This window comes from Microcebus murinus, chromosome 10 (assembly GCF_040939455.1).
Source record: "Microcebus murinus isolate Inina chromosome 10, M.murinus_Inina_mat1.0, whole genome shotgun sequence".
Lineage (NCBI taxonomy): Eukaryota > Metazoa > Chordata > Mammalia > Primates > Cheirogaleidae > Microcebus > Microcebus murinus.
Genome location: NC_134113.1, coordinates 13,973,270 through 13,990,624, shown reverse-complemented (window position 1 = coordinate 13,990,624; position 17,355 = coordinate 13,973,270). Strand labels below are relative to the sequence as shown.

At 41.5% G+C, this 17,355-nt stretch overlaps 1 long non-coding RNA gene across 1 annotated transcript in view; it reads right to left on the bottom strand.

Annotated features, from left to right (window-relative positions):
* The window catches only part of LOC105873602 (uncharacterized), a 36,315-nt gene extending 24,563 nt beyond the window's left edge, over positions 1-11,752 (bottom strand). The window contains exons 1-2 of the long non-coding RNA XR_012921381.1: positions 11,571-11,752; positions 7,134-7,229 (exon numbers count right to left, since the gene is read on the bottom strand). This is a non-coding gene — a long non-coding RNA (uncharacterized LOC105873602). The remainder of the gene's footprint in view (positions 1-7,133; positions 7,230-11,570) is intronic.
* Positions 11,753-17,355: the final 5,603 nt, after the last annotated feature.

Below are 17,355 nucleotides of genomic sequence, written 5' to 3'. Positions count from 1 at the left end.
GAAAAACAAGAAGGAGGAAATAGTTTAGAAAAACAAAAAGGAAGAGTGGTTACAGAAAAATAAGAAAAAGAACAGTTATTTCAGTCTTAAAGAATGGGGTAATTAGGCCATGGAACACTGACCACTAACCAGGGAATGGAAAAACACTATAATCAGTTACTGGAACATAACCTTTAAGTCGTGTCATACCTGGAAAGAATTCAGTCCCCAAAGCAGTGACATAAGGTTATGAATAGCTATAACTAACCTTTACATCAACATAAACTGCTAGTATATAAAAAGAAAAACATAGAAATAGGCAGAATCTTCTCCGCTCACAGAGACAAACCCATCCCCCATAGGAAACCTCTTTGCTTTCCTCTCCTATACTATCGTACAATAAAGCTGCTTAAATAGATATACTCGGCGTCTGCTCTTTCCTCTCCATTGCAGCAGCCCTGGCTTGAGATTCCTCCAAGCTAGGAGCCGAAGAACCAGGGGAAAAAAAAACTCATCATTAGAAATCCACCCTGACATTTCTGGAACATTAAAATATAATTTCTCTCCATTTCCACTGAAGCCTTGGTTCCAGCCAGCACATGAGATGAGTGGCAAGGGAAGGACTTGCTAAGGAATCATTTCAAACATCACACTTCAAATATATTTAAGGAAAAACAGGGCTGGGCGCTGTGGCTCACACCTGTGATCCTAGCACTCTGGGAGGCCAAGGTGGGAGGATCACTTGAGCCGAGGAGTTGGAGGTTGCTGTGAGCTAGGCTAACCCTAAGGCACTCTAGCCCAGGTGAAGGAGAGAGACTCTGCCTCCCCCACCCCCCCCCAAAAAAAAGAAGAAAACCAAAAAGGACAGAGCAGTTGGTGATCATTACTAATCATGCAGAAAGAGTTGACCTGGGACCTTCTGGGACCCCAGGGTGCTGCATCTGGGTGCTGTCAACAGGGTACCACTGGGGTTAGGGGTGAGGGGGCCCAGGAGGAGGGTTACCAGCATGAGCCTGGGGTCCGCACTGCTGAGAAAGAAGAACCTTGGAGGACAGCATTTACCCCCCACTCCTCATGTTTCCATGTTGAAACCACCCCTTCCACGGGTATGCCTCCCCTTGTTTCGCCTGTTGCTTACATAGAAAGGCAACAGGAACCAGGGGCTGGTCCTCACCTGCAAGGGGCCGGGTCTCTTCTGCAAGGAGGACCAGCCTCTACTCTGTCTGTGGAGTAGACTTTCTAACTTTCTATAGTTTCTGGATAAATCTCACTTTCACTTTATTTTGTTGGCTCGCTCCTGAATTCTTTCTTGCACGAAGCCAAGGACCCACTTAGACTTCAAGTGGCTCCTCGCATTGGGAGTCGCTTTCCTGCATCAGAAGGACTTCCATTTGAGTGATGTTCCTGGCCTTCTTCCCCCCAGGAGGCAACGTGACTTAAGCCCTCCCTGTCTTATGTATGTGGGATCTGCTCACCGGCATGCCTTGCTTCACCTGCTCTTTGCCATCTTGTACAGGGCCTGCCCTGCTGGGGAGCACTGTGAGCAGGAGGAAGCTGCAGCAGTGTCTGGAGGAACACACACGTCGTATTCGGGGTTAATTAGCAAGGCCACTTTACAGGAGGCAGAGCCACTGCACTTCTGCCTCATCAGTAGTAATGGTGACATTTTGATCTCGATCTGCCGGACTCCCGATCTGCCCATCTCTCAGGTGGGGAAAGACTGTTATTTGCTCACTTCCTAAAACCTCAAAATCAATCAAAGGGGCAAGGCAGAGCCTTGAGCAGAAAAGGGGACAAGAATTTAGTGACAGGCAAAATCCAGACAAGAAGGAACAAAATGCCCAGTGTGGCGCCGCTTGGGCATTTCAGCAATTGGCCTGTGCATTTGCCAAAGGTGCCCCTTCACCAAGATACCTTACTTCCATCTACTGGAAAATGGTTATATTAACAACATGCTTATTGGGATAGAACCCCAGAGTTTACTGTCATGTGCCTGGAATCCGCACAATTCAGGTGCAAATCTGCAATGCCCAGGATGAGAAGGATGCCCTCCTTGGTCGTGTGGTACCCAGTCTGTCCTACAGTAAGTCAGATGAGGTCTTACACCTTAATAGGGCAAAAGGGACACCCATATGCCAAGTTTCTTCTTCCCTCCTTCAGTGGAATCAGCCCTCATGCGATTCAGCCCTTCCAGGGCCACCTACTGGGTCAGCCTTGCCCTGTCTGTGACTCAGTTCAGACTCAAGAAACCATACTTGTTATGTCTATCTAAAAATGTCCAGGTCCCACTTGGACCAGCTCTAACATCATATTACTTTGGGTCTGCTACCAGACACGTCTCGGAGCTATGAAGCACCTGGCTCTGCAGCACCCGATCCCAAAACAACTCCCAGACGCTCCCGCAGCCCCGCCATTGGGCGGCACCCTGTACACCCACCACCACGACAACGCCGCCCGCCTCCGCAACAGCCCAGAACAGTGGGAGGCCATAAAAACTGCCCGAAAAGTTATTGAATGAATGAATGCCCCATATGTATAAACAGCACAGCTTCTTCCCTGAATCAAATTTTCCTAAAATACATTCCATTCATTCATACATGACCTTCATGATTTTTTTCTGCAACTGGATTTATTCTTCAGTACTGTTATCTTCCTGGTAATCTTTAAATTGACTCACTTTTTTCCTTAAATATTTTGAGTAAAAAGCCTAATTGAAAGGGAAGCTTTATATTGCAAATGAAAACCAGTATGTTTCTACTGTAGTAAGATGTTCAGTCCGTGAACCACTGAAAACCACGTCATGCATTACCCGTTGTGCACATAGCACAATTCAGAGAGCATTGTCCTAGGTCCTGGGTCTTCTATGACCTGAACCGAGATCCAACATGCTCCCTGGTGCCAGCTGAAAATAAGACATCTGATCCCAACCTATGGGCCTTGTCAAAGGCAATACAGAATGTGACTCTTGCTAGCAACAGGACAGAGAGAGCTGGTGTGTGGACGAACCAGGAGAGGTAGCCACAGGCTCTCGGGCTGTCAGCCCTGTTCAAAAGAAGACAGAGGCAGGCCTGCCAGCCAGAGGAAATGAATCAGAACCATTATTCAAAGTTATTTGGTTGGAGGGGAAGAGGGAAGAGAGATTTTTTCCTTTCTTGCAGGAAATGCTTAGATGAGCGTGGACCGTGCTGGGTAGGCAAGTGCCTGTCATGTCCCTGGCTGGAAACCCAGGTAATTCCATACTCCACATTTCCTGATGAAGGTCCCTCTGGCCTGGGCTGTCAGGGGTGTCAAATGGCTCATTGAGAAGCCTCTGCTCAGTGTCTCAACAGAAGACACTGCTTTCCCACATCCTGGTTGTCAGGGAACAGATGTCCCTGGGTGGTGTGTCCCTGGACATGATAGAGACCAACCAGGAGAGGCGTCCCCACCCTGTCCTGGCTGCTCCAGGTCTGGTAGCAGAGCTGCAGGAAGCTGCCATCCTCTTGATCCTAGTTCTGGGTTTCACAGAAGTGCCTTAGTTCACAAAGTACCAAAAAATAAGGGGAAGGTCCTAAAGAATGTCTAGTGGTTAAAAATAAATAATAATAAAGGGGAATACAATGATCAATGACTGAGCAACTGCAATGTGCTGGGCACTGAGCCCACTGCTTTCAGGATAAGCACTGGATGCCATCTTTTACAACATTCCTGAGTAAGTCTGCATTTTTAAATAATCAAATAATATAAGCATGCATCCTGCAGCTGGCTAGAAGATTAAAATATTTTCTAGGCATTTCTGAGAATTCCCAAAGATTTCTTTATGTTCCAAAATGTCCATTTATTGTCTGTTACCCCTTCTCTTGGGCTGCTTCTCTGAGCTTAAGTCCATTCACAATGGTTGCCTCAAAATCATGTCCCCACATGGCCACTAGCCTCTCGGGGCCACTCTGCATATTGCCACCCCTAGCTCTCCACCAGAGTAGACACGAGATCCTCCTTGAAGCCCCAGTACACAGCTAACACAAGATCTTCATGCTGGATATATTTTACTAAAGTGTGAGAATAAAATGAGGACACTACACTGCAGCTGGATGTCAGGTATCATTACTTCTAAGACACACCTGCCTTGTCCCTTCCCAGGAGGCTCCTTCTGTCCCTACAACCTGTAGCTGCTGACCTCAGGTCATGATGTGGGAGCTCATGCATCTACCCAGACAAGGATCCTCTTTAAAGTCCTACCACTACAATTCAAGCCACTTCTCATTCTCTGGGCCTCACAAGAGGACCCCCCAAAAATAAAACATTGGTGAAAACATCTCACTGGTGAGGCACCTATCCATGATGAAGACAGCCTTTAAATCATGAGACAGAAGGTTTGAGTGTCTGGTCTAAAGCATGTGCATTTGAAACTTATCAATCATCTTTACCTCTGAGTGACAACATCATTTATTTATTTAGCAAATCCTTATGTAACACATATGTAGTGCCAGACACCATCTAGCTTATTTAATACTTATAACAATTTTATGAGATAATATCTACTTTCATCCCCATTTGACAGATGAGGACACTGAGGCACAAAGAGCTTTGCCTAAAGTCACACAGCCAGCAAGTAACAGAGTAAGATTTAACCAAGATCATTTGTTTCTGCAGTCAGAGCCCATAACTACTAGACTGCACTAGCCCAGAGCACAGAGGAAGAGTCAGTCCCAAGGACAAGCCCAGGCTTAAATGATGGGGCCTTAGAGAAGAAATGCTGCCAGATGTATCCCCTCTTCCCATCATTAAGTGTTCAGAAATATCCCCTCCCCCAATTACATTATCTAAATTAGTATCCAAATGGGGAAAGAAGATGTCAAACTCTCTTTGCCAATGATATGATTTTATATCAAGAAAACCCCAAGGACTCTGCAAAGAGACTCCTTCAAGTGGTAAATAAATTCAGCAAAGTCTTGGGTTACAAAATCAATGTACACAAATCAGTAGCATTTCTATACACCAACAACAGTCAAGCTGAGAATCAAATCAAAGACTCAATACATTTCACAATAGCAACAAAGAAAATAAAGTACCTAGGAATATATTCAACCAAGGAGGTGAAAGACCTCTACAAGGACAACTATGAATCACTGAGGAAGGAAATCACAGAGGATGTAAATAACTGGAAAACCACATCATGCTCATGGATTGGCAGAATCAACCTTGTTAAAATGTCCATACTACCTAAAATGATTTGCAGATTCAGTGCAATCCCCATTAAAATACCAACATAATTTGTCACAGATATAGACAAAAAATAGTTCTATGATTTTTTTGGAACCAGAAAAGAACCCAAATAGCCAAATCAATCTTAAGCAAAAGGAACAAATCTGGAGGTTCACTCTATCAGACTTTAAGCTATACTACAAGGCTACAGTAATCAAAACAGCATTTTACTGGCACAAAAACAGAGACACGGTGCAATGGAAGAGAGCAGAGAACCCAAATATAAAACCATCCACATACAGCCATCTTCTATTTGACAAAGAAGACAACAATATACACTGGGGAAAATAATCCCTATTCAATAAATGGTGCTGGGAAAATTGGATAGCCACATCCAGAAGACTGAAACAGAATCCCTATCTCTCACCACCCATTAATATTAATTCAAGATGGATAACAGACTTAAACCTAAGACATGAAACCATAAGAATTCTAGAAGAAAATGTTGGAAAAACTCTTATAAATATCAGCCTAGGCAAAGAATTTATGAAAAAGACTCCAATGGCAATCACAGCAACAACAAAAATAAGTGACTGGGACTTGATTAAATTAAAAAGCTTCTGCATAGCCAAGGAAGCAATCAACAGAGTTAATAGACAACCTAAAGAATGGGAGAAAATATTTGCATGCTATGCATCCGATAAAGGGCTAATAACCAGAATCTACAAAGAACTCAAGCAAATCAGCAAGAAAAAGTCAAACAACCCCATGAAAAAGTGGGCAAAAGACATGAACAGAAGCTTTTCGAAAGAAGATAGACAAATGGACAATAAACATATGAAAATATGGCCAATGTCACTAAGCATCAGGGAAATGCAAGTCAAAACCAAAATGAGATATCACCTAACCCTAGTGAGAATGGCTTTTATCAAAAAGTCCCCAGACAGTAGATGCTGGCATGGATGGATAGAGAAACGAACACTTAGACGCTGTTGGTGGGACTGCAAACTAATATATTTCTGTGAAAAGTAGTATGGAGATTCCTCAAAGAACTAAAATTAGAACTACCATTTGATCCAGCAATTCCACTGCTGGATATTTACCCAAATGAAAAAAAGTCATTTTATCAAAAAGACACCTGCACTTGAATGTTTATTAAAGCCCAATTCATAATTACAAAGATGTGGAATTAACCCAAGTGCCCATTAATTCATGAGTGCATTAATAAAATGTGGTATATGTATATAATGTAGTACTACTTAGCCATAAAAATGAATTAATACCTTTTAGAACAAATCTAGATAGAACTGAAGACCATTATCCTAAATGAAATATCATAAGAATGGAAAAACAAATACCACATGTACTCACTATTAAATTGGAACTAACCAAACAGCACTCATATGTACAATAAGAAGTAAAACTCAACGGAAATCAAATAGAGGGGAGGGGGGAAGAAGGAGATGGGTGAAATCATACCTAATGAGTACAGTGCACACTATCTGGAAGGTGGGCACACTTACAACTTTGTCTTAAGCAATACAAATGCAATCCATGTAACCAAAACAGATGTACCCCTGTAATATTCTCAAATAATTTTTTAAATAGTTAAGTCCAAGGCTAAGATAATAGGTTTTTCACATTTAAGAAAGCTATGTGGAATGTAGGAGAGTTCCTAGTACACAGATTGTCTCCCACATGGCAATATGTCTAACATCCCTGGCCTATGCCAACTCATTGCCAATAGGATCCCAATACCATTGTGACAACAAAAATGTCCCTCCTTCCATACACAAAATGGGCTCTAGGGGCAGCATCATCCAGATTGAAAACAACTGGCTTAGATTAATTGGGCTGGCCTCTTGGTACTTCAAACAAAATTGAAGTTTGATTAGTAAGGAAAAGGAGGAATGGATATCGAATAGATAACCAACAGTATCTACTAATAGTAGAAACTGGGTCTTACTTACGTTTGTATCTTCTTCCAAATGCTTGCAGAGTTCCTGGCATATAGTAAATTCTCAATAAGCTTTCTTGAATGACTGAATGAATAATTGCAGGGTAAGCTGTGGGAAATAGAAGCCAGTATTATTTGAGCTTTGACTGTAATAAAGGCAAAAATCTTCCTTAAAATAGTTAAAGGGCTAACTACCATAAATCCAGGAATGCTATCAGAAGTAGGGAAGTAAACTTTGATGTGCCAGTGTCTGTCTAGCATTTCTGGTCTTTATATCTGCTACACTCCCTAGACTGAAGACTAAGAGTTAAACTTACAACATTGAATCCTGTTCAGCAATCAGGAGAAATATCTAAGTTTTCATGTGAGTAGTATATTGTCTTTAGAAGAAAAAGTAACTGATACAATAAAAGATCAATTAAAAAAATAACTCCCCCAGTTTTTCTCTCCACTGTTCTCTCTACAAATGGGGAAACTGAGGCATGGGAAGCAGTGAAGCTTAAATTTGATCCCATACTTGTCTGACTCTAAAAAAAAATCTTTCTACTCTTCAGTGCACTGTGTCTACAGGGTGCTGCCAAAGATAAGTTTAAATTTTGCTTTATTTTAAATATTTTATCTGTAGTTCTAAGAATTGAAAATTTCAGAATAAGTAAAGTTGTATTTAAAAGGAAAACTTCCCACAATGATCAGCTGCATAAATAGTACACTTGGGGCCATGTATAAAAGAAAATAACAATTTTTCACAGTTCTAATTGAAAATGTAAACCTTTGGGCTGGGTGCATTCTTATGCAGCTTCCTTGCTGTAATTCCTGAAGTTTCCTGCTTCTAGGTTCTCTTGCCCATCCCCATCCATCATCCATTTGCTCAGTCAGCAAGGATCTCTTCTAAATGCGTTCTTCTCCTTCATGGATCGTGATGACGATGATGATAGTAATGGTAAAAACGTCAACATATTCCTATTCCCTCCCTTCAACAGATATTTAAGTGCTCACTTAAATGAGCATAGGGCTCCACCACCAGATGACTAATTTTACTACTGTGTGGCCATTGGCAAGTTATGTAATCTCTCTGTGCCTCAGTTCTTTGCTGTGAAAATAAAATGGAATTATGTACGTGAATTATTTAGAGCAGTGCCTGGCACATACATAAGAGCTCAATAAATGTTAATTGTTATAGTTGTTATTATTATTTGCCAACCATAACAATGGGTACCAGTGATGCAGATCAAAGATAAATATAGCATAGATGTAATTCAAATTAAATTATTATAACTGAAACAGAGTGCATCCTTAACATGACTGCTATGTTGTTAAGCAAACATATGGGAGTAAAGATTTACCCAGCACAATTATTGTGGTTCTTGACTAGTGTCTCAAAATCAGAGTGATGCTATGGAAACTACTCTGCAGTTAACCTTGCAAATTCTTTCAACATTGACTCTATCTGAAAATTGAATATCCATGATACTGGATGAGGGCAATCTCTGACAATATGTCAGGCTGAGTTCATGTTGTAGGGCTTCCTTAGTATTAATACCATAAATACTGGCTCAATTAAAGTCAGGAAAAAAATATAATACATAGTCTTTTAAACATATATCTTTCTCTGAGATACCAGCTTTGCCACTGGGCTTTATTATTGAGCTCACAAGTCAAAAAGAAAGAAGAAGTATCTAAGTGCTGGAAACAAAATGGGAAATTAAGGCAAGAGCATTAAGTAAGAGATAATGCTGCAATGACCTATACAGGTCTTATGAAACAATGATGGGAATTTTTATACCCACACAATGGTAGGAGACTTGGCCTGGCGGTGGAGAAAAAGGGAGAGAGAGTGAGAGGAAATGAGTTAGAACAGAGCCCTTTGCATAAGACTGGGCCCCTCAAAGTGCTGTTCCATATGTGAAAATAAAATAAAATTTTATTGTTCAGCTCAGGGAAGCTTTTAACTTTCTTATCTAACTATGGGTAAGAAAATAAAGTCACCATAAGAAATAGAAATGCCAAGCCTAAAAGCTTGCATGATAGATAATGTAAACTCACGTTATTGATATAATTCAGAAAAGCTCAAATAGGAAATAAAGGCAAAATCTATTTTGGAATTAGTGTGGCCACAAGAATCTTAGCAACTATACATTCAAAACCATATGTAAGGATATTTCCAGGATACACGGCCCTTCTGGAGAAGAAATAATAACATCTGAACATGAATTTCCATTTAAAATTATAAACTAAATAACAAATTATCATGAAGGAAATTCAGCAAATAATAAAGAGGAAGTTAGCACCTCACAAACTAGAAAAAAAAGAATTTGAAATATATAAAATAATACCTAACTTAATTAAAAAGACACAAAGCAGAAATCATAAAAGGAGTATAAAAGTAATATGCATATTTTTTAAAAATTAAATAATACTTTGGGATTAAAAAACAGACATTAAAACTTAAAACAGCATGGTGAATTTAAATAGATTAGATATAGCTGAAAAGAGAATCAGTAAACTGGAAGATAAACATAAGGAAATAAAGTAGAGTGTGTCACAGGAAAATACATCTTTGAAAATGCAGACACTAGAAGAAGATGCAAGGATACAGCTGATTGAAATTTTAGAAAGAAGGACTAAAAACATTCCAATGGGAGAGAACAGAAAGGCTGGAGGAGAGACCATATTTGAAGAGATAATGGCTGAGAATTTTTCTGAGTGAAAAAAAAAAAAAAAACATGGCTTGAAAAGGTACATCAAGTCCTGAAAAGAATAAATAAAAACCAGTGCATATCTTGACACATCATAGCAAACTTCTGAACACCAAACACAAAAATAAAACCTTAAAAGCAATGAGAGAAAAAAGATTACCATACAAAAGAATTGCCAATCGACTGACAGCAGAGTTTATAAACAACAATAGAGTCCAGAGAACTATGAGTGATAGCTTCAAAGTTCTTAAGTAAAATAACCGCCATCCTAGAATTGGTGCCAGCTCTCCTATATTCAAGAGCAGTGGTGAAACACCACATTGGCGAGCATCCTAGAGTGATTAGGTCCAAGCCTTGCCTTCATTGAGCAGCAGATTAAAAGGGCCCTGAAAATTAGAGTGAAATCCAGTATTTATGGACCTAGAATTTCCATAAAGAAAATAAATGTCTTTTTCTTCCTAGAAAAAGAAAGGAAGCCCATGGCAGATAAGTTTGGACTGATTTTAGGTTCTTAACCTACTCCAACCTTTAAGAGCAAATCCCTTCTCAGAGACAGGCTGAGCTCATATCATGAATGGGTGGCCAGACTGGCGGTAGGGGCCATGGCGGAGGACACACATGGTTGTCTGCACTGGTCAGGAGAATTTTGAAATTGTCACAGATCTCTAAGAACTTACAAGACACTGAAGGAAATAGGTAAGTTCACAATCATTAAAAAGGGTGGATGTGCTCTAAAAGAGAGACCACCCAGAGCATTCATAGACACTTGTATGACCATCCACAAAGGAGGCATCTAATTCCTTGTTGTCTGTAGTTCAGTCTTAGATTGACATTCTAGACCTTTCACCATCATGTCCTGTCATAACTTCTCCAATATAATCTTTCACTGCTCCCAGAATTAACTCTCTCCTTAAAATCGCTAATCTTTGAAAACAAGCAACATTTTAAGAACTACACATTAAATAAACATTTATTGTTTGTTGGCTGATTGGTTGACTGGTTCAATAAACAAAATTCCTTATCTCCTTATATCTTGGCATCTCAACTGGGCTAAGCCACTTTTGACAAACCACACCACCAGATTGTACATAACAACACAAATCCTCTCTATCATACAAGCCACAGGCCCTAACCTCCGGGCTGTGGCAACTTTGGTTAGAGCAGTATAGTATAATACAGAACAGGAGTTTAGACACAAACTTTGGAGCCAGGTTTCCTGAGTTCCAATTCTGATTCTACAACTAGCTCTGTAACCTTGGGTAAGATATTAAATTTCTTTGCACTCAATACCTAACTACAGAAATAAAATTATGATGTAGTTTATAGGGCACTTGTAAGAATTTAACACTATGTGTAAAATTGAAATGTTCTTGATATATAGCTCATGTTCAATATAAGTTAGCATGGATACTTTTATTTTTAATTAGCATTTAGATCACACAGAACAAGGAAGACATATCCACTATTTGACTTGTATGTTATTGCTGTCCAGCACTTTCATCACTTTACTGTTTGCTATTACAACTACAACCAATGCTGACACTACAACTATTGCTATTAGCACTGCTACTACAACCACACCACAAATTCTGCTGCCGCGCTCTCCTCACTACTAGAAACCATGTATGATGCAACATCCTCGACATGCCAGACACTTGAAAATTATTCTCTCTAACCCTTACCACAACCCTGGGAGAATTGTATTTATGTGCCCATTTTACAGACGAGGAAGTTGTTACCTAAAACTCACTCACCATTCCCAGCCAGATAGCAGAAAGGTCGGGATTCCAACCAGGTTCCAAAGACCGTGTCTTTTCAGCTCACCAGGCTGCCTGTCTACCGAAACGTGTTTGAACACAATAGAACAGATTTTCACCGTTTTTACAGCTGTTTCTCTCAGCCTGCAGAACAGATTGCTCCCAGTGGCTGAGCCGGAAGATCAGTGCCAATTTGTCAACCCGCCCATGGCGTTTTAATGATTTATAAAAGGACAGGCCCATGGCTTTTTCTACACCCAGCAGATGCCTCTGTTCCAGGGACTGTAACAGCATCAAAGTGGAGTGAACCCACTGACTGACACTGTTTCCCGCAAGTGACAAATCCATGCATGTCACCTGGGGACCCACAGCAAGGATGAGCTCTGCCCCGCTCATCTGCCAGGAGAAAGGGAACAAAAAATGACTGAGATAAAGTCACCGTAAGGATGGAATCTGGCAAAGGATGGACTGGAGCTTAGCTTAAGATACATCCCTTCTTCCTTCCAGTGTTTGAAACCCTTGACCTTCAGCTCTCTCGCTTTGGCTCCGGCGTTCCAGCTGTTGGCCTGATTGTTTTGATGAAGCGCATCCCTAAATGATGGTCTCACGGTAGTCTAGGGGACAGAAATGCAAAGCAGTAAAGGGGAGAGGAAAGCCATGCAGCACAAAAGTCACGGATAAATGGGGCCTCCCCGCGAGGCAGGGTGACACGCAGGTGACACACGCAGCCATTTTGCAAGGTGCTTGACTTACGGACTCGTAAGCCTCTTAGAACTTGGTGATGGTGCTTTGAAATGATGGAGAAAAGTGAGAGAGGGACTCCTCCCCAAATATAGCCCACCCTTCCAAGAGCAGGGAGCAGAGCCTGTGCTCCTGTCTGCTGTGGTTTTTCTGTGGACCATTCATCGCCTGGGCTGGGGGATTCAGACATAGGCCGGAAACCTCTGCAGAGCTTTCAAGATACAGTGTGCTTTGAATTCTGAGTTATTACAGCTTATTCAGAATCTCCTTTTTCTAAGGGCTGCTAAACCTTATCAGGAGCTTGTTTTCTGAAGCAGGTCCAGACATCTCAGCGTACGGGGGAGCAAGGAGAAATTCCAGGTAGGCTCTAAGGAGAAAGACTAGGATGAGAGCATGGGAGTGGCAACTTCCAGGTACAGGACGTTGTCTAAGTTAGGTTGTCAGCAGCCTGTGTGATGGTGGTGGTAGCAATGATGATGATGATGATGACGATAATGACAATGACAGAATAATAGCAGCTACCACTTGCAGCACATTTGCTGTATGCCAAGCCTGTGCTAAGAATCTCCACCTGTGACAGGTGTCATATGTCTTCTCCTTCCTCTTGTCCTCCCTCCAGTCTCCGCCCCATTCCTTCTTACTTGGCCTCCCCCATCCTTTGTCTTTGGTCTCAGGATTGAAAAGTCTAGGCTGTGGGGGGCCTCAGACCATGGAGAATGCATGATCAGGTTTGCTGAGTTCGAGGTATGGTTGGGAAGATGAGCGAAGAGTTTCCGGACCAGGGCAAGGGAAGGGGGGACACCGGGTTTAATGTTGTCAAGGGTCCCTAAGAAAAGGTCCCCATTAGTTTGACACCCTAAGAGATGACTGTATTAGCTTTTTAGGGCTGACATAACAACGTACCACAAACCAGGTGGCTGAAATAACAGAAATTTATTTATAGTCTCACAATTCTGGAAGCTAAAAGTCCAAGGTCAAGGTGTTGACAGGACTGTCTTCTTCTGAGGCTTCTCTCCTGGACTGTAAATGGCCGTCTCCTCCCTGCCTCATCATCTTGTCTTTCTCCATTCAGATTGGTGAGGGCCTGTGTCACTCTGATTGCTGAATATTTTGAACATTATTTCTGCCCTGTAAGTCTGTATTACATTGCCTCCAATGGACCAAAATGTGGCGGCAGTGCCTTGGCCCTTGGAAACACGTTGCGTCACTCAGCATGGGTTGCAGGAACAGCCTCCACATCCAGCTCCTAGATAATTAATCTACAGAATCTTTCTTGTGCTTCAGGTCCAGCATGTGCCAGCAAGGGGTCTCTGCTCATCATAGTCGCTCAGGGTGCCAGTGAGTGAAGCCTCCATGACAATGTGTGCCCGCACAGTGAGGATGCTAGCAGAACACCCACTCCCAACGCTCCTTCTTCAAGGCAGTGACACACATCATGCCCACTTACCTTCCATTGGCTGATGTAAGTCACATGGTCACACCTCTCTTCCAAGGGGACAGTCCCACCCTGTGTCTGGAAGAAATGAGGTAGAAATGTATGAGGAAGAACATTAATGACTGCCTCACATGCCCGGCACTTCTTGACAACACAAAGAAGTCTGGGAACCCCAAATGGTCTGAGATTATGTTTCTGACACAGTGGACTTAGAATAAAAAAGCAAGTTCCAATAAAACTAAGTTAAATGTATTTTTTTAAAAAATCCTGTTTCCCAACTGGAATGTGTACATGCTACACATAAATTATTTCATCAAATAATTATAAAAACACTTTGAGATGAACATTTTGATTCCTATTTTACAGATGACAAAACTGAGCTAAGAAAAGTTAAATAACTTGAAGGAGAACTCAAATAAATGGTACTGCTAGGATTTGAAACCCAGTCTACTTGACTCCCTTGTAACTTTAAAATAGATGTTCTCATTTATTCACTCATTCAACATTTATCTATTGAGGGTCCATATATGTCCAACACTGCTAGACAGCTGCTAAAAGAACAGTAAACAGATGGACAAGGTCTCTCCTGCATGAAGCTTACATTTTAGGGGAAAGGGGAGGAGTTCTGGAATAAAAACCAAGTAAGCAAATATGTAAGCAAGAAAGTATCAGATAACAATAAATACTATGATGAAAAGAAAATGGGGTTATATGTAGAGTGGCCACAGTGGCTACTTTGAGGAGGTGGCATTTGCTCTCAGACCTAGATGACAAGAAGGAGCCACCCATGTGAATGCTTGAGACACCCATGTGAATTCATCTGGGCAAAAGGAGAGTTAGTGTCAAGGTCCCAAGGTTGGGACAAATTTGGTGCACTTAAGAAATGAAAGGATCTGTCATGTAGTTGCAAATGTCAGCTGGGGCTACGGTCCTAGGAAGGCTGCACTAGACCAAGACGTTCATTCACATGGCTGGCGACTGATGGTGGCTGTTATCCAGGAGCTGTCACTAGGAGGGGCTCCACCTGAGCCCCTCCACCCTACCTGTGGCTTTTCCGAGTGGCATAAACTTCTCACAGCAGGATGCTGGGTTCCAAGAGGAGCTGTCCAAGTCCAAACATGCCAAGAGCCAGAAAGCAGAAACTCACTTGAAATTAGCACAGAATCACTTCCACAATATTCTAGTGGTTGGAGCAATCACAGGGCCTGCCCAGATGATTCTTCTAGGTCGAATAGTGTCCCTCCAAATTTATATCCATCCCGAATTTCAGGATATGACTTTATTTTATAAAACGTTTGCAGATGTAATCATTTAATAGTTACATTAAGATGTGGTTACACTGGATCGGGATGGGTCCTCAATCCAGTGACTGGTATTCTTATCAGAGGAGATAAATGGACATAGACAGATGCAGGGAATCAGGCCACGTGATGATGGAAGCGGAGATCAGAGTGAGGCAAACGTAAGTCAAGCAATGCCAGGAACTGCCAGAGCCACAGAAGCTGGAGAGAGGCAGGGAACGGATCCTCCCCACCCCCGGAAGGGACCGCCCCTGCTGACACCTTGACTTCAGACTTCTGGCCTCCAGAACTGTGAGGGAATACATTTTTATTGTTTCGAGTCTCCTAATTTGTGGTAATTTATTATGACAGCCCCAGGAAACTAATACATGGGTAGAGAGAGAAACTCCACCTCCTGAGGAGAGTGTGTTAGTTCTGTGTCGCATCGCGGAACAATGGTGGGGCATGCTGTTGGGACCATCTTCGAAAAGACGACCTGCTGCAACTGTTTGCATCCAAAGGCGATAATAGCCTCAGTAGCTGGCACGTTGGCTTCTTTTTCTCTAGGAATTCATATGTTCTGTTTCTATTTATGACCCATACTCGTGTGTGTGTGTGTGTGTGTGTGTGTGTGTGTGTGTGTGTGTGTACTCCTTGCTAAAGGCTCCCAATGTCTCCTTTGGAAAGTGTTGGACTGTGAACAAACCAACAGCATGTTCCCCTGGGTTAGTACCACAGCTTACACCTCAACCTGCAAGTTTCACTGTATTTTTCTGCCAGAATGAATTTCAAACATTTTCTCAGCAGGATGTAAACAGTGAGCTCAAGCTTTGGCAATTTCTGAGCTCCTGCTGTGGCTGAGATCAAGGAATCATAATTAATCACCGAGGTGTTGGTGATGCTGTTGCTTCTCCCACAAAGCACCGGGGCCAGTCCAGCCCAAAGCGACAAGGAGGCCACAGCAATCGAGCAGATGTGACAGCTACCCCAGGGTCTGAAAAGATGGAGTCTGTCCCGAGCATTGTAAAGAGATAGTCAGGCAAGTCTCCTGGGCCTTCTGAACATGTCTCAGGAAGATGTTCTCCAGCTGTTTAACAGGAAGCTGAGGTGTAAGGCTTGAAACTTAAAGAACAGTGAATCACTGGCATCTTGTTATCACGTTAGGTACCGGATGTGGACACACTTTGAAAATGTAGCAAATAGAAGACAGCAGAGACTATCATGGATGGTTAGAGTTGGACCATAATGGTCTTCTAGTCCAACTCTTACCATCCTTCCACCACATCCCGATGGAGATTACGCAGCTTGGCCTGACTCCCTCCACTGACGGGGAGCTCACTACCATATGAACATGTTAAGGATCCGGCCATCAGTGGTGAGGGAACTTCCCATCTGTTCAGCTAAGTTAGTGGCAAGAAGAGGAGGTGGGGATAAAGTCATCATGAGATATCAAACTCCCGTGCCTTTGCCATGCATGAATGTAAGAAGTAAACATACTGTACTCCCTGCATGGTGAGGAGCTCGAGTTGAGAATCCAAAAATAAAATTAGGCTAAGATGACTGGAAGTAGAGGGTTCAAGTGGAAACCAATGTAAAACTACCCTGAAGGGACATTTTCACAATACAGAGATCATAGTTCTCTCCTCCCAATCCAAAACAAACAAAAGAAGAAATGTAAATAAATCCTGCTAAAATTGACTTTACCAAATTACAAAATACATGAGGAAGTGAACTGTCATGAAATCATGTGACAGTAGAAGAATTACTCCCTCTGAAAAAAGCTAGAACTAACACAATAAGTCTAAAAGAGTTATATTTTAAAAAACAAAGTAATAAGAAATAAAAGTAAAAAATAAAATAAATGAGACAATAAAAAAAAAACCAAGCTGCTTAGAGTTTTGTCTTAAAAGCAGCAACAAATATAACTTCAAGAAAATAAAAACACAGTGATCAAAATTAAAATCTCAGTGGTTAGGTTAAAATCAAATTAGATTCAGCTAAAGATAGAATGACTAAACTAGAAAAATTAGCCAGAATGTGACAAAAAGAGATGAGAAAATATAAAATAGAAGTTAGGGACATAGAGGATAGAATGAGTGAGTGTCCAAAATATATTTTGAACCTGTAAGTGGATAGCCAAAGAACCTCAAAATATTCAAAATATGTAAAGAAAAAATTGACTTAATCCAAAGAAAAGTAACAAATCATGTGATCTAAGAATTCCACTTTTAGATCTTTAGAATTCCACAATTCTATTGTATGAGTATACATACAATAGAATTGAAAGTAGGATCTCAAAGACATATTTGTACACCCATGTTTATAG